We start from the raw sequence: 23249 nt of genomic DNA on the forward strand, positions 1-23249 counted from the left end.
TTCTTTTCCAAATCATGGAAGGAGAGAGTCCAAGAGATCCAAGACAGTTGTTGTATTCTTAGTAATATTTAATGCAAAGGACACAAACATAAAGCAGATGTGGTAAAAAATAAAATCTAGTCCCAAGCATGGTTCCTGAGTCCCACTTGCTTTTAATCTTTTGTTGTCTTGCTGTTTCTCCATTAATTCTGGGCCATAACAGATTCTGAAGAAGTGAATAAGAAACAAAAATGTATTCATTAAGTTGCTGGTTATCTATCTATCATCTGCCTTTATCTTAATAAGTGACAGGCTTTGAAATAATTTATGCTATTTAATACAAAAGATGAAATGATTTTATTCATTCAGAAATTGTTCAACAAATAAATGCTTTATGCATTGCAATAAATGGAGGTTGCTTTCTGGCAAAAGCAAGGATTTAGGTATAACTGAAAAGCTTACAGAGGTTGAGCAGATAATGTGGGTAATTGTGTATTTTGAGAAAGATAATGATGGATGGGCAAAGCATCCCCTGTTTAAAAGCGCAAGCACTACGAGGCAAAATCTTCAAATTTTTCAGTAGAAATTTATTTTTTCCAATTTTAGTGTAATATTTCCCAGTCCAACAAATAGAACAACTGCGAACTATATCTGATTCAGGGGCCACTTCTGCATGCATGAGTTTATCCAGTCCCTGAATCTTCTCTCACAGATTATTTTGAAGGTCACAATTATGAGGCTTTTCTTGGGAAAAGCACGAGGGGCATCGCTATGAAATAGTAGGTCTTACTTCAGTAACTTCCAGGACTTCAGGCTGCCTCAGTCTAGAGCACATGGGTGACTAGGGGTTCACCACCCTTTCTCGACTGAGGAAGAATCATCAAGAATGTTAGTGGAACTTAAAATTTTAAGTAAGACTGGGAAATTGAGTGTGGGGCAAAGAGCTCTGACTTGAGGAACAGTAGGTTGGTTAACTTGTCATTAAGTACAAAAGAAGAGTATTAGTTAGAAATCAGAGGCAGTCTCCAAAGCTTTGTTTGAAGTGTGCAGTTGACAAAAGTTTGGAAAAATGAGCCTTGCCCCATCAAGTTTAATTTTCAAAGCATCTATTTAAATTTTCTTTTGAGTCTGTTGTCTTTGCCATTTTTACTATTCGATGTCACACCTTATGTGCTTTCATGTGTAAATAGTTTTAAAAGTATTTTGATACATTGCTCAGGATAAAAGGCTGAAACTAAGATAAAAAAATCTCTTAATCTTTATATATGAATCACTTTGAATGGAATAATAAGAGTTTTTTCACCCCCCAAAATTGGAAAGGTTACAAACTAGCTTTGTAAAGACATTGTTTTTAAAATAAAATATTGTCAAATTACTTCAAAAACTGAAGATTTCTTCCACTTTTCCACCTTCCCTTTGGAAGTTATTTCATTAAGTAGAACAAATATGAGTCTTGGAGAATGTCAGTAAGAAACAAGACAGATTACAGTTTTGGCTCTTTTTTGGAGGAATGAATGAGGTGACAAAGTTCTCCCAGTTCAAAAAGGGAAGATGGCTCACTGGCTGAATTGGAATTTCTTGATTTGTATTAAAATGACTGCTGGTGAAAAAAGAAAAAGAAGAGTGATTCATTCTGATTAAATTTTTTGTTTTTGTTGTTCTAAGGGAGCAACTGACCATCACTGATTGAAAGAATTAACCTTCTCTGATTTGCTTTAATATCCACCCAAAGGGAATGGTTGAAACAATTGAACCAATATTTGCCAGGAGTGGAGAAGGGGGTGGTTATATGACTATAACATCAGGATTAAAACTCTGCTTAGAATTTTAGCATAATTTTCTCAACTCTTAAATTAAGAAAATTATACCCATGTGTCTTTTGAAATATTAGTGAAGCTTTGTGCATCAAGTGTATTGCCTCATTTACCTAATGAAGGAATTTGGATTCAATTATATTAGATTCCTACTCTGCCATAAAGCCCCAGATTCTAAGTTGGAAGCAAACACCGTATCCAAGAACGGCCATTGTGATCTTCCTGATACCCTGTACTCTCTCTCTGCTGGTGCCCACCTCTGGTTCTGCAATCACTAAAGGGAACACTGAGGACAATCCTGGAGTGGTTGTCCACTCTTTCACTTCAGTGATAGCTCAACAGAGGCAAAGGTCTGATGTCAACCACCCTCACACCTCGGTACAAATTAAAGTGTTATCTCTGATGGGCTACACCTGGATTTAAAACTGAGTGTTCCCTTATGAATGAAAGATGCTCACCTTTATTCCAGCCATTTCAATCATGAATGTGTTGGTGCAAATTATAGTTCTAGAATAAGGTAAAAGTTTTCCTGACAAGCATGACACCATAACAATGAAAAGTGTTTTAATTATATACAAAATAGCTGATAAGTACCTGTTATCTGGTCCTAGTAGTGAGGTAGAAATAAACTTGAGTGTTCAAGCCATGAGTGAGTTAATTTTCAGAATATGGAGTGTAGAATTGTACCCTAGCTGCCATTGTTTTTGACAGTTCTTGAATTCAAAGACATAAATAGGCAAACTTTGCAAACTAATTTAGGAATCAGCTGAAGGGCCAAAGAATATTGGTATCAGAGCTGGGAGATTTGAGTTTGCAATGGTTGTTCTTTACTCACAAGTGGTAGGCTATTTGACTAAGAATCCTTCTTACCCTCAAATCTCTCATATATCATACAGTAATAAGAGCATATGCCTTATTCCCCTTGTTTCATCACAAGATAATCAATTAGAAAATACAAAATTCTGAATATATTTGTAATATTGTTTCTGTATCATAAATATACAAAAAGTACAGGTAAAGGTAATGTAGAAAGTATAGAGCTATATACTACTATTAAAAGATGGAGCTGTAACTTAATACCATAGAGAAAAAAAATCTAATTTGTGTAAAGAGTAATCCTTTTTGACAGACAATTGTGCATATACTCATTGTTAATCTGCTATTGGCCAGGAACTATGCTTGGCATTTTATATTATCACCTTCTCTACTAATCCATTCCTCCTAGTTTGCTTTCCTTATAGTATCTATTCTTTATGTTGTGCCAGGTTAGTCATTGTGAACAGAACATTTTTTTCCTGAGGCCAAATAAAATTTGGAAGTAGTCAACAAGAGTCTAGTCTCTTCATTTCTTTCTTTATTTTCAATTAAAATAAACATCACCTATATGTGTCTAATGGTGAAGTATTGTTGGAGATGCAAAAATATATTATTGCAGCACTTCAAGCATTTATTTCAAAGGCATATCCAATTATTATATATAACTATATCCAATTATTTATACCCAATGTAAAACAAAATATACATATCCAATTTTACATATATATATATATGCTTTTCTCTTTCTCTCCCTCTCTCCCTTTCTCCTTCTCTCTGTATAAGTGTATATATATATACATTCCCTTGAAATATATAATACATACCTGAAAGGCAGGAATAGCATGTGCAAAGACACTCATATAGAGATATATTTATATAGTAGATGTCAGCTGCAAGGTACAGGCAAAAGGTCCCACAGATATTCAGATCTGATGTATTCATACAGTCAGTTGTTAAGTTGGAATATGAGGAAAGGGATTAATTTTGAAAGAAAGGTTGGATATTCTAGTTGAAGAGATTCAGGGTTATGGAGAAAACATCGTGGTGTAAAGAACATCAACTGATTAGAATTTGCAGAATCTTTGGATGATTAAAAGCCAGTGATCCAAGTTGCCACGATTCACTTAAATTGAATAAATGCCATTATGTTTATGTAATTCCATATTTTTTACCATGCATATGGCTATGGCAATGGCTTCAACATTTTAACTGAAAGAAATTTCATTCATAGCAAATTCATTTTAATCATACATATTTCTCCTTATACCTACAAAATAGTAAGACATCTAAGAGAATAAAACATCAATTTCTATTTGGACATATTCATAACATTCATAGGTATAGCATTTAGTCATGATGTACAAAAATATACCTATTATTTTGAAGACAATGGATTAACTTCTTTAGTTTGATTTTGTCAAACAACACTTTATCACTTTAGCAGTTCAAAACAGTCAGGTCTATCCTTGAAGTCAAAGCCTTCTCTGACAAAAGAAGTTGTAGCAAAAGGCCTGGGTTTGAATCCAGCTACATCACTCCTCAGCTAAGTGTGCTTCTTTAAATGTTAGAATTGTGTAGGGAATAGATCAGGAAAGATTGAATGCGTGCTGACATAAATATATTCTGGTTGTGTAACCCTGTGTTCATCAACCCTTCTAAGCTAAAAACAACTGTTCACCTTTCATAAGGTTTTGTTAAAGTGAGGTAAGATCTCATTTTGGAAAGCCTTAGAAATTGTTTAAGGTAGAGACTGAAATGAATCAGCAAGTCATTGTAACACACACATAGATTAAGTCTTCTTTAGGTGAATAGGTCAGGTTTACATTGCAAACTAAGAAAAAAAATCAGATTTTCTCCTCCCAAACTGAATGAATAATCATCTCCCCTTCCAAAATTATATTAATATAATCCCTATATAATTTTTTTTCTCAGAGTGTATGTTTCTATTTAACAGACTATCTGTGTCAATTCCTGAAAGATGTGCAGGCTTGTTTTGGAATGCTTCGAAGAAAAATTTAATGAATGTATGTATATATTCATCCACAAAACATTTTATTTCCTTTGTTTCTTTGTTTTTACTAATGGCTAAAGTAACTTAACTTCCAGTCTCTGGCCCACCTCTTTGGAACACCAATGATCTGCAATTTTAGTCCTGTATCAGAGTCCACTTTATTAATTACCCACACTTGCTTTATATATAGTTTTTCACACACTATTTTATTCAGTCTACTTTTATAATTTTATATATCTTGGTATCTTGGAAGAGCATCATTTCTACCTTGCCTTCCAGAAACAGAAATAAGTATACAAAGAATTTGTTCATTAATTTATCTTATGTAAAAACATACACACAAGTATGTACCAGGCAAGACTAGATAAGTCAATTTTGGGAAAGAAGCCATAAAATCATTTTGGAGACTATCAATAAAATGGACCTTTAGCTAAGAAACATTATCATGTGAACTGTACCTAAACTGATACAAAGTGCCTTGTAATATATTACTTCATGTATTTATCACAACAAAGTGCAAACAGAAATAGCTATTATAAACTTGAATTTATAGATGATTAAATTTAAATTGTCTGCCCCCCAGAACGTCCACAACCTCTCCAGACTGTTAATCCAGCCATAAAGATGCAAATATATAATTGGAAATGAATATTTAAAAGTACAGTTCCTGATTTACTCCAACCATTATAACTGATTTCTCACATAGATATAGATATAGCCAGAAAATGGAATAAAATAAATAATGTAATTAAAGATGTGAAAAAAATAGAAATTTGGATGAGAATAGGATAGAGATGGTGACATGGGCTAGATCAAGTACATTTTCAAGGATGAGAGATATTAAGTAATAAAAGTCAGATGACTTTTTTTTAGTCAGAGCTAGGAGTCAAGATTTTTACATGGTAGCAAAAGGAACCAGTCATTAGATCAACTCACTTAGATGTTTCCAAAGCTGGTAGACCATAGCTTCTGATGAACAAACAAGGATTTCTCCTAACCGGCTGTTGGATGCCATGCGAAATACTCTGAGCCTTTTTTTGAATCAATCAGCCAAGTGTCCGTAAAGCCACCTTCCTTTCTTTGTGTTTAAAATCTCCTAAAATCAGCTGACAACCATAAATCTACAATCTCAAAAGACCAACTAAATATTATTCCCTAGACCTTACACCAGCCAAAGTAGCTAGTTCAGCTCTCTCTGGGGCTAAATTGCCAATTACAATGTTCAAAAATTGGTCAAATAACATCTTTTAGTTCGACATTCTGCCTTTTGTACCTAGAAATCAATTTAAATGTCCATTTATTTTTAGAAGAAGAGTCAAAACTGTTAAAGTAAATGTTACTAGCAGGTGGACTATATGATTGAACTGTTTGAACTGATTGACTTGTTGGATATATTGGTGAGGCAAAGGTTTAACAGGATGCTTTTTAAAAATTTCAGTGGTTTGTCTGTTCTATGCCTTCCTAAGTGAAGAATTTATATAGCTCAAAATTCATTCACAAGTAAAGAATACTTTAGCCATATACATCAACTTATTTTGTGGCATAGCTCTTTTCTCTTACTTATTCTATTGTTCTATTCTTAACAACCAGTTTGGAGTAAAAAATATTTATCATTTCAACTTGCACAAAACAATTAATTGAATTTCATTTTTAAAATCTAGTTAAATCTGAAAATAGAGAGGTCCAACACGATGAAAATGCATTATATTTAGTTACTTAAAATTTATTTTAAATAGAAATAAAATTGTATGAATGTAAACTAAAATGGTAACAATGTTTATCTCTGGAGACTGTGATTATGTGGCCTAAAAGACCTAAGCATGACAGGATTTTTTCAAGTATAGTATATACTATTAAATTATTACTGACCACAACTGAAGATGCACTCTTGTTATTATTTTTGTTTGTAATTTATACATTTAAGTATTTAAATACTGATCAGTTTTATGCAGTGTGTAGTTCTGATGGGCACATGATTTTATTTTTTTCCAAAAAATTCATGAGTTATCCCAGCAACCTTTATTGAATAATTATCTTTTTATTCATTTGTCTATTTTGCTACCTGTGTTACATAGCTTTCTCTTGATTATTAGAATGAAATGGTAGCTTACTTAACCCAAAGCTGACATACATATATATACACTCTGGATATGGATTTCGTGATGTAAATAATCATCTTTTCCATGCTCTATTCAGAAGAAATCCTCCATATCTCTCAATCAAGGACAGTCATTACTCCCTGATTTTCAATAGGTCCAGGAATCACTTGGCAATGAAAATAGAAGAGAATTTTGCTTCTCTTGACAGAAAATTTGGTGATATACACTAACTAATCCAAGCTGGACAAAATATTGTATTTTTTAATGGCTAAGATGCAAAATAAATAAGCCTAGCCTAACCATCACATTTCCCTTGGACTGAGTGTGCACACTGGTGGAAGGAAAAGGCAGTGAGATGCTGAGGTGATTATCCAAGAGGCTGGGGGCAAAAAATTGAAGTACTAGGCCTGCAAGGGAGTAATTTTGAACCTAAGATAGACTATTGTTCTAAGAACTGAAATTCACTTCACAGTATTTTGAAGCTTTTAAAGCTGGTGAGCCTATCTAGAATTCTTATGATCCCTAATTATCTGTGGGACATAAATGTAAATTCTTTCTGGGAAAACTATTGTAATAATGGGTTTTAAATCATTTGTACATTTTATATATTATGTTTAGCATTCAATAAAAAATAGTCATATGAGAAAATAAGACAACCCTAAGAGTATCTTAAGTAAACAACAGGTTGAAATTTTGTGCAGACAACTGGAAAATTCTAGAAATGATAATATAACTACTTAAAAGCTCAGCAAATGGATGTAACTGCAGCTTACTGCAGTGTAAGAGAGAATGAAATGAAAGATAAATTAAAGCAAATCATTTAGGGTTAACCATAGAAGGGATGTATAAACACAAAATAGAGTGCAAGAAACAATGAAAGGGTCTAGTTTATATGTGATTTTAACACCACAAGGAAATGAGAGAATCAGGCAAAAACAGCATTGGAAAAGAAAATGACTGAGACATTTCTGTAACTTAGTCTATCGGTCAGGGTCCAATAAGGCAAGCAAAACCAATAGGTGATAGATATTAAGAGATATATTCCAAGAAATTGGCTTAGACACTTGTGGGGACTAGCAAAGTGAGTCAGAAATCCAGAAGGCTGACCATCTGGGAGGGCGGGCATGGGCTGAAGCTGCAGTACACGGGAGAATCTCTCCTTCAGGGAAGTCCCCCTCTACTTTCAAGGCTTCTCAATGATTGAATCAGGTCCATGATGTAACTTAAAGTCCAACTCCTTTATTTAAACTAGTTAGGCACCTTCATCACATCTATAAAATACCTTCAAGGCTACACTTAGACTAGTGTTAGACTGAATAATTGGTGCCTAGGCAAGTTGAGAAAAGACCCCATCAGACTTCTAAAGCCATGGTTTTAAGAAGACCTACAAAGAAAACCACACAGGCACATCACCACAAAGCTGTTAAAATTCAAGGAAAAAGAAAGAATCCTAAAAGCAGCTAGAAGGGACAAACAAAAGTAATATTTCTTCCAAAGGAACTGCAAAAAACACAGAATTCTCACTGTAAAAACATAAACAAATAAACAAACAAACAAATAAATGAATGCATTGAACCAGAACACAAGGCAGAGCTCATCCAGGAAAAAATGTGTCAATTGGCTAGATTGTGGTGTCCACTTATTTGGTAAAACATTGGCCTAGATCTTGCTTTGGTGGTTATTAGTAGATGAGATTAATATTTACAGTCAGTTGACTTTAATTAGTAAATGTTACTAATTAACGTGGGTGAGCCGCATCACATTATTTGAAGTCTCTAAGTGCAAAAACTGAGGGTTCCCTTTCTTTTAGAATAACTACAGAGTCCAATTAATCTATAACATTTCCTTATTTATTTTCTTTTAAGAAATCATTACTACGTGACAGTATTTTCCTGATTTCTTTTCTTTGATCCTGCCATCTTCCTCCACGAGAACAGAATATGAGAATGAAATGTCAGAGCAGGGAACTCATCCTTCCCATTTTCTGCATAATACGTATTTGTGGAATGAATGAATTAATATCTCTTCCTGGCCTAAGATTAGAGGAAACAAAAATGACTTTTCAAGGCAGTAGGCAAACCCTCTCCTGTTCTGCATATGAATCAACCTCTGCTAACCAATCAGTTATTCTGCAATAATTTCAACTACCTTTCTGAGAAGCATTGCTTATGGAAAACAACCCCTGAGAGCTGAATTGTATGTGGCCTTGGAGACACTGTTTATGAACTGTAACACCTGATATATGCTTGGGGCTCCTCAGTGTGGCAGCGTTTGGATGGGAGCCCAGAATGATATAAAATTTACAATGTTACAAGTGATGCCAGTGCCTTACAGGATAAGCCTTTGTGGTTGGGGGTCTTGTCTCTCTTTGTCCATCTGGGGAGAAGATAGTTCCTGCACTGACCGCTATGTGGCCTGAGCAACTATACCCACTAATGTCCAGGGTGGCATAGTCTTGTGAATACGTGTTTAATTAAAACTAGGGAAAAATAAAAATAATCAGAGCAGGGAGTACACATGCAGAACCTCTACTCATTTTGCCCTAAGCACGGAGCCTAGGAGAGACTTGAAGAGACACTGCCTTGCTAGGATGGAAGTTCAACCCATGATCTAATGGCCAAACTCTGCATCATCTGACAGGGTAAAGCTTTTTCAACCCCGAATCAGAATTTGGATAAGAGCCTACAGCTGGCATCTAGCAGGGTGATGTGTGAAAATACGCGTTCCAAAACTAGTCACAAGCTGATAGGTTTTCCACAGTAAAATGGGTATAGATTGAGTAGAGAAAATATGTTCAACACTTTGTTCCTTTGTGGCTGGGGAAAGAGCGTTCCCCAGATTTATTAATGTAATATTTTCCTCCTAATCCTCCACTATTATTTATTTATTTATTATCCTTATGTTTTCACATATCTGTCCATACAGTGGATTAAAGGAACATCAGACACAGAGTTTTCACAATCACACGGTCAAAACTGACCATAAAAGCTTAATTAGGCGACACCAGACCCCGAACGTGGCTCGAACGCAAATCGGGGTCCTTAGGGTCCCCACAGGCGCCCGGGCGGCTCCGCCCGGGAGCCCCCACCTGGGGAAACAATGACTCGAGCCCGGGATTCCAGCTGCCTCTGAACCCCGCGACGCTCCTTGTTCCCATCCGGGTCGCCCAGCTCGCAGCGCTCAGGTAGGACGCAGCGAGCAGCCCTTTCGGACCTTACCGGAGCCACTGCAAACCCGGCGGGCGAGGCGCGGAAAACCGCGGCGACGGTAGGGTCGTGACCCAGACACTTTGGCTTCCTTTCCTCCCGCCACGGCTGCCGCCGCGCCCCGCCCCTCATCACCCCGCCCCGGGTCGTGGCCGCTCCCCGCCCGGGATGGCCCGCGCGCCTAGGCACTGCCTCGCAGAGCACACCGCCGAGAGGCTGCTACCGCTCTAAGGGGCGCCCGGCGGTGGCCGGACGTGTAAAGGGCCGCCTACGCTGAGGGCACACAGCTAGCAGCCTGGCTAGCGCCAACACGTCGGATACCAAGGTAAAAATTGCTGTTCGAGTCGGGGCTATGAATCAATGAGAACTGGAACTGACCATCAAGTGCGTCGTGTAGATGGAAGAGAATCAAAGGGTCCTAACACCCTCCTCATTCTAATACCAGACAGGGAAAGGAAAACCTCCCAAGGTATTTGCCTTTGATATTGCTACTCGTCCATGGATGAATCTAACCCTACGAAATAAGCTAGTCAAGAAGTGGTTTTCAAGTGCCTTGGAAAGGAATTCTTGAAAAGTCCTTTCAGGGGTGTGCTGAGTGTGAAAGGATTATGTGCCCTAGAAAAGCGATAGTTTAATCCTGATCCAATCTTGTGGGAGCAACTGTTTCTTTTGATCCCTGTTCAATAATGTAGGTTGAAATCTTTCGATTAGATTATCTCCATGGAGATGTGACATGGCAATTGTGTGTATTAACTCTTTGATTAGATGGACATGTGACTCCACCCATTCTAAATGGGTCTTGATTAGTTTACTGGAATTCTTTAAAAGAGGAGGCATTTTGGAGAAAGCTTGAGAACAATGAGAGAGCCATGAGAACGAGGAGAGCTTATGCCACCAGAGACCTTTGGAGATGAAGAAAGAAAACATCTTTAGAGGAGCTTCATGAAACAAGAAGCCTGGAGAGAAAACTAGCAGACATTGCCATGTTTGCCATGTTAGCCATGTGCCTTTCCATATGAGAAACACTGAACTTCATCAGCCTTTCCTGAGCGAAGGTAACCTCTTGTTGGTGCCTTAATTTGGACATTTATAGACTCACTTTAATTGGGATGCTTTCATAGCCTTAGAATTGTAAACTTGCAACTTATTAAATTCCCCCTTTAAAAACATTTTCTGTTTCTGGTATATTGCATTCTGGCAACTAGCAAACTAGAACAAGAAGTACAATGCTTGTATTTTTCTGTACGAAGTGAAGGTTCAGGAAAATCCTTCTCTATGATGGACAATGCTGAGCAGCTGGGTCTTATTCCAAGATGCGGCTGTGCTTTATTTCAAAAGATCTCTTTGGATCAAAATGAATCACAGACCTTCAAAGTTGAAGTCTCCCATATGGAAATTTATAATGAGAAGGTTCAGGATCTTTTAGATCCCAAAAGAAGTAGACAGTCTCTTAAAGTTCAAAAGCATAAAGTTTGGGGACAATATGTAGATAATTTATCTCAATTGGCTGTTACAAGTTTTGAGAATATTGAGTCATTGATGTCTGAGGGAAATAAGTCTTGGGCAGTAGTTGCAACCAAGATGAATGAAGAAAGTAGCTGCTCCCAAGCTGTATTCAACATAATAATCACACAGATACTTTATGACCTACAGTCTGGCAACTCAGGAGAGAAGGTCAATAAGGTCAACTTAATAGATGGTCAGCAAATGAGTATCTAAAACAGGAGCTGCAGGAGAACAACAGAAAGAAGGTAGCAACATTAACAAGTCCCTTACAGCCTTGAGGTTGGTTATATCATCACTGGCTGACCAAGCAGCTGGCAAGGGTAAAAACAAATTTGTACCCTACTGAGATTCAGTCCTTGTTTGGCTTCTTCAGGACAAATTGGGAGTAGGTGGGTAACAAGCCATACTTCCATAATAGCCACCATTAGCCTAGCCACAGACAGTTATGAAGAGACCCTCTCCACATTGAGATATGCAGACTGAGCAAAAGGATCATCAACCATGCCGTTGTCATTGAGGATCTCAATGCAAAGACATTCGAGAACTGCCAGAGGAAGTGGAAAAACTGAGAGAGCACTTCTCACAGGCTCCTGAACTGAAGGAAAAGCTAGAAGAATCTGAAAAGCTGATTAAAGAGCTAACAGTGACCTGAGCAGAGAAGCTGAGGAAAACAGAAGACATTGCACAGGCGAGCAGTGGCAACTCAAAGGATGGGGATTTCTCTTGTGACATCTGGCATCAAAGTGAGAGACGACAAATGCTGTTTAGTTAACCTAAATGCAGACCCTGCTCTCAATGAACTCCTTGTTTATTATTTAAAGAATCATACCAGGGTGGGTGCAGGTACCTTTCAGGATATTTAGCTCTTTGGAATTCAGCCTGAGCACTGAGATTGATATTGCCTCCGATGGGGCCGTTTCTCTTACTCTAAAGGAAAATGCAAGGTCCTGTGTAAATGGCGCCCCTGTGTGTAGTACCACCCAGCTGTGGCAAGGTGATAGAATCCTATGGGGAAATAACCACTGTTTTAAAATTAATTTGTCTAAGAGGAAGATGGCGAGACTGGTTGAAAGACTTTGAAAAAGAAATGGGTCCACGAGAGCACAACCTGGATATGCAGCCAGTGAAGCTTCCTCGGAACCAGACTACAACCATGAATTTGCACAGATGGAAGCCGTCATGAAAATGCTGAACAGTAATGACCCAGGTGAACATGTGGTTCAGGTCCTGGAGAAACAATACCTCGATGAAAAGAAGAGTGCCCTTGAAGAGCAGTGACTTATGTACGAGAAGGAACTGGAACAACTCTGCCATCAACCATCCCCCAAGAGGCAGCCCCCAGCCAGTGGCCCTGACCACCAACAGAACGTGACCCTGTGGACAGAGAAGAGGGATGAATTCTTCCTACAAAGTTTGACAAAACCGCCAGAGCATCTAGTTAAGGCTAATAACTAGCCTTAGTTATTAGGGAAGCAAACTTCTTAGATGAGGAAATGAGAAAGCTCACTGATTACTAAGTGATTTTTCAGATCCCTGCTACAAACCTCAGTGCCAATAGAAAGAGAGGAGAGATAGTGAGTAAGCCATCTATTCAAGTAAGGAAAAAAGGAAAGAGTACCCAAGCTTAGACCACTGAGAAGCTGGAGAATAAATTAATTGATATGAGAGACCTTTATCAAGAGTAGAAGGAGAAAGTTCTTGAGGTAAAGAGACTCCATGGGTAATTAGGGGACCCTTTCTCTGAAACCCAAAAGAATCACAATCTATAGGTGTGGCTAATGTGTGCTTGGAGTGCTCCGTCTGTGATGTGAAACTTCGGTACACAATCTCCAGCAGCAGCAGCAGGGGAAGGTTGCAGGGTGTCTCCACTTGGAATTGATGCATGTTACTGGAGCTATTCCCAAGTGCGTGGTGGAGGATGACTCCTTGGAGAACTCCAGTGAAAGTGGGAGCCTTAAACTTGTAGATAGCATCTGGAAGATTGTTCACAGAGTCAAAAAAGCTCACTTGCCCGGTAAAAATTTAAGTGGCAAATGGTTTGCCCTTAAACCTCTCAGATACACATACTGGGACCAGTGTGAGTCTTCTGTCAATGCATATACTGGGACCAGTGTGCTTCTATGGTGGCTGCTCCAGCGGTGGACCCAGAGATGCCTTCCCTGCAGTCCAAGGAAGCCCACTACACAGTCACTTTCTCTCACTGTAGGACTATGTAGTAAACGTAACAGAAGAATTTCTGGAGTTCATTTTAGATGGTGCACTGGCAATTGAAATGTGGAGCCACCAGTGTGCAGGAAATGGTAGCTCCAACTGAGAAATTGATTCTCTTAATGCTAAGACAAGAACATTGCATGACAGGTGGAATGAAGTGACTCACAGAATAGAAATGTGACTCTTCATATTAGAATTGAATGAATTGGGGTATTCCTCTCAACCGCACTGGAACTTCATCAGGCCAAAGATGTCAACGTAGTAAGCATCTTTCAACTAAGAAAGGGTCATTCCCCTGGAATGCAAGTAACTGCAAAACTTGTGCAGCACTCAGGGAGATTGCCCCCTGTGGTTGAAGCCACCTTGTCATGCGGGAGTCCTGCGTATCGGGTCTCCCACCTGGGGTCTTCTTTCCAGCGGTGTGTGTGTGGGGGGAAACGTGCCAGTTTCCCCGGGGGCTCGGAGGTGTGGAGGGCGCGCGAGACAAAAGATGACTCGCAGGTACTGGCGGAGCTGGCAAGGCGTGCACACCAGAATGTTTATTAGAAGAAGTACAATAGCTTATATACAGAGGTTTAGGAGGGCGGAGTTAGGGGCGAGAATTCAGATGGGGTTTGCTGATTGGCTGCGGGGTAATTATGACTTTATTAGGCCGCTAGAGAGGGAGCTTGGGGGTGGGGGGAGTTGCTGAGAGCGGGAGGAGGAGTGGGTGTAGTTTTGGGGCCGGGAAAACAAAAAGGGGGTGGAGATGAGGGATAGGACGTCTCAGATGTTGCTAGGCAGGGGCCTTAGAGAGCGAGGCTAAAATTGCATGTGGCAATTCCTCCTTTTTTGTTTTTAAAGAAAGCAGTTAGAGATGCAAAGGTAAAGGAGGAGAGGGAAAATTTTTAAAGATTTTTAAATTGAGAGGGTATAGGAAATGGGTAGAAGTGAAGGGGCCACCGCGGAGGTGGGTAGCTGGCACCCCGGGGGCACAGCGAAGGGCAGTACGAACCCATACTCGCGGCCTCCCCCCTTTGGTCAATGCTGCAGACATTTAAAACTTAGGGTGGGCTACACTGGCTAACCAGACCTGGGCTTGGTGGCATTCGCTCGCATTAGTGGAGGAGTTTTGAAGAGCGAGTGCAGAGAGGGCGAGCAGTTGGATTTGCTTTCGGGTGTTGGAGATTCGCTTGCAGATGCATTTGAGCGCTAGGAGGAAGATAAGGAGGATTAGGAGGAAAATTTCATAAAAGATTAAGTTGGAGGGTTGAAGAAACGAGGCGAATTTGCGTGCGAGGTTGGAGAGAATAGAAGCATTGATTTTTGGAACGATAGTTTTTTGTAGGGTGAGAATGTTGGATTGGAGCTTGTGAGTGCGATTCCAAAAGGAGTCGTTGTAGGCAGTGAAGATTCACTCCCGTAGGGAAAGGCGAGGAAGGGATTGGTTTACAGGAACAGGGGTAATACAGAGTTGGGAGAAGGGGTAACGTCCATCACATGCGGAGGAAGCGAGTTTATAGAGGGCTGCACCATCTAGAGCTAAGAGGTCAATTTGGGATTGAAGGTTGAGGATAGCGCTGTGGAGGAGATGGTTGATTTCGGCTTCCGGTGGTGCGTAGGCTGAGAAGCGTGTAGGCTGGCTGCGTTCGAGTAGGCTTTGGCAGAGTGTGTTGAGGCGCTGAAAGAGAGAAGAAGGAGTTTTCTCAGGGAGAGATTTCTACCCTGGAGAGATTATTATTTGAAAAACGGGGGTTCAGCATTTGGATTCATTAAAGGCTGCCAAGAGGAGGAACGGCAGTTCCGGGCCCAGTGGTAGCCCTTGTTGCAGCGAGGGCAGGGCGTAGGAGGTTTAGCGGTGCCCACGACCTGCGCCGGTGGCGCCCACGGGGATGGGCTTGTGGGTGGGGTGGTAGTAGAAGATGGCGGACAAGGCGGGCGGTGGCACAAAATGGCTGCCAGGGGTTTCTTCCAGTGAGGGCGGGAGGAGAGCACATCCGGTCTTTGTTAGTTGAAGAAAGAGGAAGTGACTCGCTCGATGGCGGGAGGGAGGGGTAGAGGCAGTTCCTGTTTTTATCTGAGGAAGAAGGAGGAAGTTCGCCATTTTTGCCAGTCTCGAGGTTGCTCGGTTTAGGGGGGCTGAAGATAGAATGAATGTTTTTTGCGCTAAGCGGGTGCTGCACAGACATGGCCTCCCGAGCGGTATTGTCGGACGGAGGCCGCGAGCCTTGAAGGCAGGAGAACAGAAGGTCCCAGTAAACCGGGAGCTGGCGGACAAACACCTTGTATTGGTGGGAGTTTAGGAGGGCTGCTAAGGTGCGGACTTATGGCGCCTGGTGAACGGCGATGCGGTTACCCTTATTTGAAAGGCAGTAAAAATGGATTTAAGAACAGCAGAGAGTGAAGGAGAAATTTGTTGGGGCAGTCGCCGACTGTGGGGGCCCTTACCTGTCAAGCGCGGTGAACGGGGCTGGAGAGGAGACGAGTAAGAGGTCCCTGTTCAGGCGCCAACTGCAGGAGTCCTGCGTATCGGGTCTCCCACCTGGGGTCTTCTTTCCAGCGGTGTGGGGGGGGAAACGTGGTGGTTTCCCCGGGGACTCGGAGGTGTGGAGGGCGCGCGAGACAAAAGATGACTTGCGGGTACTGGCGGAGCTGGCAAGGCCTGCGCACCAGAACGTTTATTAGAGGAAGTACAGTAGCTTATATACAGAGGTTTAGGAGGGCGGAGTTAGGGGCGAGAATTCAGATGGGGTTTGCTGATTGGCTGCGGGGTAATTATGACTTTATTAGGCCGCTAGAGAGGGAGCTTGGGGGTGGGGGGAGTTGCTGAGAGCAGGAGGAGGAGTGGGTGTAGTTTTGGGGCCGCGAAAACAAAAGGGGGGTGGAGATGAGGGATAGGACGTCTCAGATGTTGCTAGGCAGGGGCCTTAGAGAGCGAGGCTAAAATTGCATGTGGCATTGTCATTGTCCATTGGCTGCATAACAACCAGGTCCTTCAAGCTCCAGAAAGGACTGGACAGTTACCAGATTTAAACTGTACAAGAGAGAAGTGGTCCATTGCATTCATTTAATGGTGAGAATACTTAGATGAACAGATTTAAACTATTTTATTAAATAAAATGTTATTTTAACCATTTTATATATGCATTCAAGTGACTTTAATTAATTAATTAATTATATTACATTAATTAATTATATTCATCATATAGTGCTACCATTGTCCTGATATGCTATCAAAACTTTGCACTTATATCAAATAGCATTTCTGTAATCATTAAGCAATAACCCCTCTCTGCCTCCTCCCCTAGTCCCTGGAAACTTCTAATTCACTTTCTCTCTCTATGAATTTGTTTATTCTAGATATTTCATATAAGTGAAGTAATACAATATTTTTCTTTACATGCCTTGTTTATATCACTCAGAATAATGTTTTCAAGGCTCACCTAAGTTGTAACAGGTATCATAACTTACTTCATTATTTATCACAGCTGAACAGTATTGCACTGTATGTATATATGACATTTTGTTTATCAGTTCATCTGTGGATGGATACTTGAGTTGTTTCCACATTTTGACTGTTTTGAATAATGTTACGATGAACATTGGCATATGAGTTTCTGTTTGAGTGAGTCCATATTTCCAATTCCTTTGGTGTATACTTAGTAGTATACTTATATACTTAATTGCAGTGTTATTTAGTAATTCTTTGTTTAACTTTTTGAGGAACATAAAATTTCTTTACACAGCAGCAGGAACAATTTATATTGCTATAAAGAATGCAAAAGGTTTCCAATTAATCAACATCTTCTTTGCTATGGATTGAATTCTGTCCCCCCCCCCCCCCCCAAATATTGATAGGTTTCTTGACTGAGAGAAAGGAGAAGAGACCAAAACTCGATCAAAGAAGGTTTATTATGAGGCTATGTGCAGGTGGGCTCAAGCTTAAGATGGCAAGAGCCCAGAGCAGGGGAAGGGGAACAGCTTATGTAGGATGGTTGGCAGGAAGAAAGGACTGGAGATAGTGGATTTTCATTGTTTAGCTTGAAAGTGGTTCTCACTGGCTGGTTTAGAAGCAGAGTGCTAAGCGGGGAGTTGGCAGCTTTTCATTAGCGAGGTTTAAAATTTCAATGCCACCAGTCATGCAAGGTTTAAACTGCCAGAGGGCAGATGTTGAGTAAGGGGAACTTATTGCAAGATTACAGCTGCTGGAGGGCAGGAGGGCATGGGGTGGGGTGGGCTCAGTGGATTTCTTGGAAATCATAGGTTGAGGAGACTTCTTGGAATATTTGCTAGGGTTGGTCACATCATGAGGGAAGGGGTTCTGCCTAATAGTGAAGGCTTTTTCTTTTAATTTTCTTGGCATGCTGATGGGCAAAGGTCTGTCTTCTGTATCTGCTTCCAGCTGGTGGGGAGCATAAGAGATGTCCCCACGTTTCATCACAGGGCAGTGGGTGGTACTGGTGCTTCTGCTGGAGGAGTAGCATGTTGCCAACAGCCTGATTTGTCATTGCTCAGATAGTTCTGCAAATAAATTTGATAGGGTGAAGCGAAAAGAAAAATTGGGTTATGGCTTTAAGATTTTGCATTAACTAGAAGGACGCATTTGGCTTTTTAATAGGAAAAATGGGGGTGTTGTCAGGAGAATTAGTTGGTTTTAAGAGTCCCACTCATAGGAAGCATTTAACAATTGGTTCAATTACTTGTAGGGCTTCAGAGGGTATTGGGTATTGGGGATGAGCAGGAAAAGAGGTAGAGCCCTTAAGACAAATAGTAATTGGTTCATGGTGGGCCATGACAATAGAAGTTTCTATTGTCGACAAGAGAAGGAGAGAAAGGGAGAGAAGGGGGTTGATAGGGTCTGTTGAAGATGTTGTCTTGACTAAAGATAGAAGGAAGATGTCTGATGCAGTTTCTGGAGAAGGAATGAGTATTTGGGCTTTTGCAATATAGTTTAGGGATTTCAGGAATTCCTTTCTGTCTACTCCACTATTGCAGAAAGCAAAAAGTCATATGATTCAGTTATCAAAATCATCCCCTAAATTCTAATTTCTTGGCTACAATTTCTCACTCTCATTTGATAATTATCTCATTCTTGAGGGATGTCTGGGCAATGGCTCTCTAACTGCTTCAAAGCTGAAAAGGGGTGTTGTTATTAAGGTGGAAAGGAATGATATTATGAAATTGGTTGTTGTTCTTGGAGACACTTATTTTTTGGTTTTAGAGATTCTCTGGTGTAGGAACAATCTGGAGGTTTCAAGTCTCTGAAAAAGAAATTTAATAAGTAAAATTTTATAGAGCACAGAATATTTTTTCAGGGTTTCCAAAAACACTGTTGGTAGGGGTTTGCCATATTGTGGTAATTTGCAATATCTTACTGATATGTGCGTGAGTAACCTCCAGAATCACTTCTCAACTCGATTTTAAATCTCCTAGCCACTGAAATTCTATTTCCCCCCTTTTTGTCAGTTATTCCACGATGCCAGGGCAAGGCTCATCCTTGGAACTTCGTTTCATGATGTCAGGGCCCAAGATGCCAGGGCCAGTTATGTCCTATGAAGCCAGGGCCAGATTTAAAACCCTGGAAATCAGGTCCCAAATTAGGGGGAAGTTCAGAGTTTGGCTTAGACAACAGCAGAGATTTTCTGGAGATGATTCTTGGGCAGTAATCAAAAGTAAGTTTAGTCTGTTATTACAGAAATAAGTTTCATAAGGACAACCTCAAAATTGAGGTGTTGGTTTATTAAATTGGGAGACCCTCTTGCCTAAGAAAATGTCATGAATTCCCCATGTGAGGAAGTTTAATAGTTCTATTTTTCCCAGTCCCTCAGGGGATTTTGCAAGCACTTTTTCATTTTCTGCCCCAAATAGTCTGAAAATCATCATTGCATAACATTAATTTGTAGAGAATATGAAGATTTTATTCCTTATTTTAGGTTCTATACTAAATAAAGCTGAATCAGGTTGTTTAAATTAACTGTATAGATAGATTAAATTAGGTAGTGTGCTACAGAAAACTTAAATTTTGAACAAAATTAACATTTTCTTTTTATCACATAAGAATTAAAGCTTTAAAATACAGACATTATTCTTTACCTTGTACATTGATTTATCTTCATTTTAACCAGATCAATTTCATCAGATCTCTTTTTAAAACATTAAAAAAAATTTTTAATTGTGAAATATATCTTTAAAAAATTTTAGATTTCTGTTCACTTGACCTAGAACTCTTTTGTTTATACAGCTCAAACAAGAAGTTAGTAGAATGCCCATCTATTTTACTTCTAGGTATCCCCTGATCTACTAGCCAACACCACAAGTCTCTGTGAGTCAGATTATTTTGACACCTGCTTTGAGTCTGCTGTCTATTATGATAGCCACCTTCACCTTGTCTTTGGCGATTAAGTGCTACCACCTGGCTTCTGCCAACTCGGAATCCTGTCATCCCCATTGTGTTTAAGGATTCCAGCTCAGTAACAGCTTTTCCCACAGTAATATCTGACCTACAGAGAAGTGCAACAACAGAGCTCATCAGGGATGATGGCGCTAGTCTCACAAATTTATTTCTCACAATTCTGGTAAAAGGTGCATACTCCGGACATTCCTGGGGTGTATGAGAAGACTTTCCATGATAAATTCACTCTAACATTCCAATCTCTGTAAGCCTCTGGATCCCCTCATTTACATTATACCAGGGCAGTTCTGGCATTTCAACCTCAGGTAATGTCGGCCACCTTTTGATCCATAGTTCATCCATCCAAACTCTTAATGCCTTCAGTGCCCTCACTTTAACAGCAGACACCATGCAAGATTGAGATTTCAGTTCATGTTGCAAAGTTGCTACTCTAACAATAAGATTCTGAGTCTGATTTTTGGAGATCTCAAGTGTACAGCTACAGGAAATAAGATTTTCCTTCAGGGCACTCATAGAAACATTTACATCTGTCAGATGGTGCGTAAGCTTCTCATTTGAAGCCTTAAGCCCATCCCTTTCACTCATTAATGTATACAGTGTATCTAAAAACAACCAACCAATATTCTATACCTCCTATTTCCACAAAAATCTGTAAAGGTGTCAAAAGTATTATCCCTCAGAGTCTGGCTTCCTACAAGTGAAGCATTAGAAGAATCCAATGGTGATATTTTGACTGTCTCTTTTACCAGCTCACCCATGTATTGGCACTGTCATTTTGATTATGGGAATCATATCCTTAGAGCCTTTGAGTTCAATCAGGGTAGAAAACAAATTGTAAAAACCCATTTTTAAGATTCTGTTTCTTAAGAAGCACCTCACTCTTGGTACCAAGCTGTATTAGCTAGAGATACAGAATCAGTAGGAAATATCCGTAGATACAAAATGCATAAAAGTGTCTCACATCACCTTGGGAACATAGAGTCCAAAATTCATAGGACAGGCTATGAAGCTGATGGCTCTAAAGGGTTAGGATGAACTCCACAGGAGAGGCTTGCTGACCAAAACAAGAAGACTGCCCCTCTGAGTTCTCCTTAAAAGCCTGCCATGGATTAGATTAAATATCACTCATTGCAGAAGATACTCCCTTTAGCTGATTACAGATGCAGTCAGCTGTGGATGCAGCTGACATGATCGTGATTTAACTCTATGAAATGTCCTCATAGCAACAGACAGGCCAGCACTTGCCCAACCAGACAAACAGGCATCACCACCTGGCCAAGTTGACACATGTATCTGACCATGCCAAACCCCATCCAATCTTGCTCATCTTCAGTATGGTAATATTACTTATAGACCCACTAGAGAACCACCTTCACTCCTATCTATTCCCTTACCCTGGAGTTCAACCTCATTAGCTAGTGTTTCACCCATCTCTAGCTTCTATGTATCTCTAAGTCCCCTTTATTCTATCTTATAAACCTCTGATTAAGCCTTTCTGCTGGTCATAAAAGTGGAATCAGATAGTACATACCCTTTGTGTCTGGCTAATTTCACTCACCATTATGTCCTCAAGGCTCATCCATCTTGTCATGTGCTTCAGGATGTCATTTTGTCTTACTGCTGCATAATATTCCATCATATGTATATACTACATTTTGTTGATCCACTTGTCTGTTGATGGGCATTTGGTTTGTTTCCACTTTTTGGGAATTGTGAATAATGCTGCTATGAACATTGCTGTGCAAATGTCTGTTTGTTGGTTGCTTTCAGCTCTTCTGGGTATATACCAAATAGTGCTATTGCTGGGTCATAGGGCAGTTTGATATTCAGTTTCATAAGGAACCACCAAGCAGTCTACTATAGTGGCTGCACCCTTATACATTCCCACCAGCAGTGCATAAGTGTCCCAGTTTCTCCACATCCTCTCCAACATTTGCAGTTTCCTGTTTGTTTAATAGCAGCCATTCTTTATAGGTGTGAGGTGGTATCTCATTGTAGTCTTGATCTGCATTTCCCTTATAGCCAATGAAAATGAACATATCTTTATGTGCTTTTGAGCCATCTGTATTTGTTCTTCAGAAAAATGCCTTTTCATATCTTTAGCCCATTTTATAAGTGGGTCATTTGTTCTTTTGTTATTAAGTTGTATGATTTCTTTGTATATACTAGAAATTGAACCTTTGTGTGATATGTGATTTTCAAATATTTTCACCCATTGAGTTTGTTGCTTCATCACTTTTTTGACAAAGTCTTTTGAGGTGCAGAAGCATTTGATTTTGAGGGGTTCCCATTTATCTATTTTTTATTTTGTTGCTTGTGCTTTGGGTGCAAAGTTAAGGAAGCTGTATTATATTACTAGGTCTTGAAGATGTTTCCTTACATTTTCTTCTAGAAGCTTTATGGTGCTAGTTCTTATGTTTAGGTGTTTGATCAACTTTGAGTTAATTTTTGTGTAGGGTGTAAGATAGAGGTCCTCTTTCATTCTTTTGGCTATTGATAGCCAGTTTTTCCATGCCCAATTATTGAAAGACTATTTTGTCCCAATAAATTTCCCTATCAGCAGAGCCTTTGCTGCATCCCATAAGTTCTGATAAGTTGTAGTCTCATTTTCATTCATCTCCAGAAAGCTACTGATTTCTCTAGTGATTTCTTCTTTCACCTCCTTATTGTTTAAGAATGTTATTTAATCTCCATATATTTGTGAACGTTCTCATTTCTTTGGTGGTTATTGAGATCCAACTTCATTCCATTGTGATCAGAAAAAGTGCTTTGAATAATTTCAATGTTTTTAAATTTATAAAGACCTGTTTTGTGCCCCAGCATATGCTCTTTCCTGGAGAATGTCCCATGAGCACTAGAGAAGAATGTATATCCTTGTGTTTTGGGGTGCAATGAGCTATATATGTGTTAAGCCTCATTCATTTATCAAGTTATTTAATTTCTCTATTTCCTTGTTGATCTTCTGTCTGGTTGTTCTATCTATAGAGGAGAGTGGTGTCTTGAAGTGTCCTACTATTACAATTGAAACATCTGTCTCTTCCTTCAATTTTGCCAATATCTGTGTCATATACTTTGGAGCTCCTTGATTGGGAGCATAAACATTTACATTTTTTATATCTTCTTGGTGAATTGACCCTTTAATTAGTGTGTAATGCTCTTTGTCTTTTATGATGTCTTTACATTTAAAGTTTATTTTGTCCGATTTAGTATAGCTAC

General features: G+C 39.6%; 1 pseudogene; it reads left to right on the plus strand.

Moving 5' to 3' along the window:
* Window positions 1-10093: 10093 nt before the first annotated feature.
* Window positions 10094-16722, plus strand: LOC143675610 (kinesin-like protein KIF13A; annotated as a pseudogene).
* The last annotated feature ends 6527 nt before the right edge of the window (window positions 16723-23249 follow it).

This window comes from Tamandua tetradactyla, chromosome 3, assembly GCF_023851605.1.
Source record: "Tamandua tetradactyla isolate mTamTet1 chromosome 3, mTamTet1.pri, whole genome shotgun sequence".
Lineage (NCBI taxonomy): Eukaryota > Metazoa > Chordata > Mammalia > Pilosa > Myrmecophagidae > Tamandua > Tamandua tetradactyla.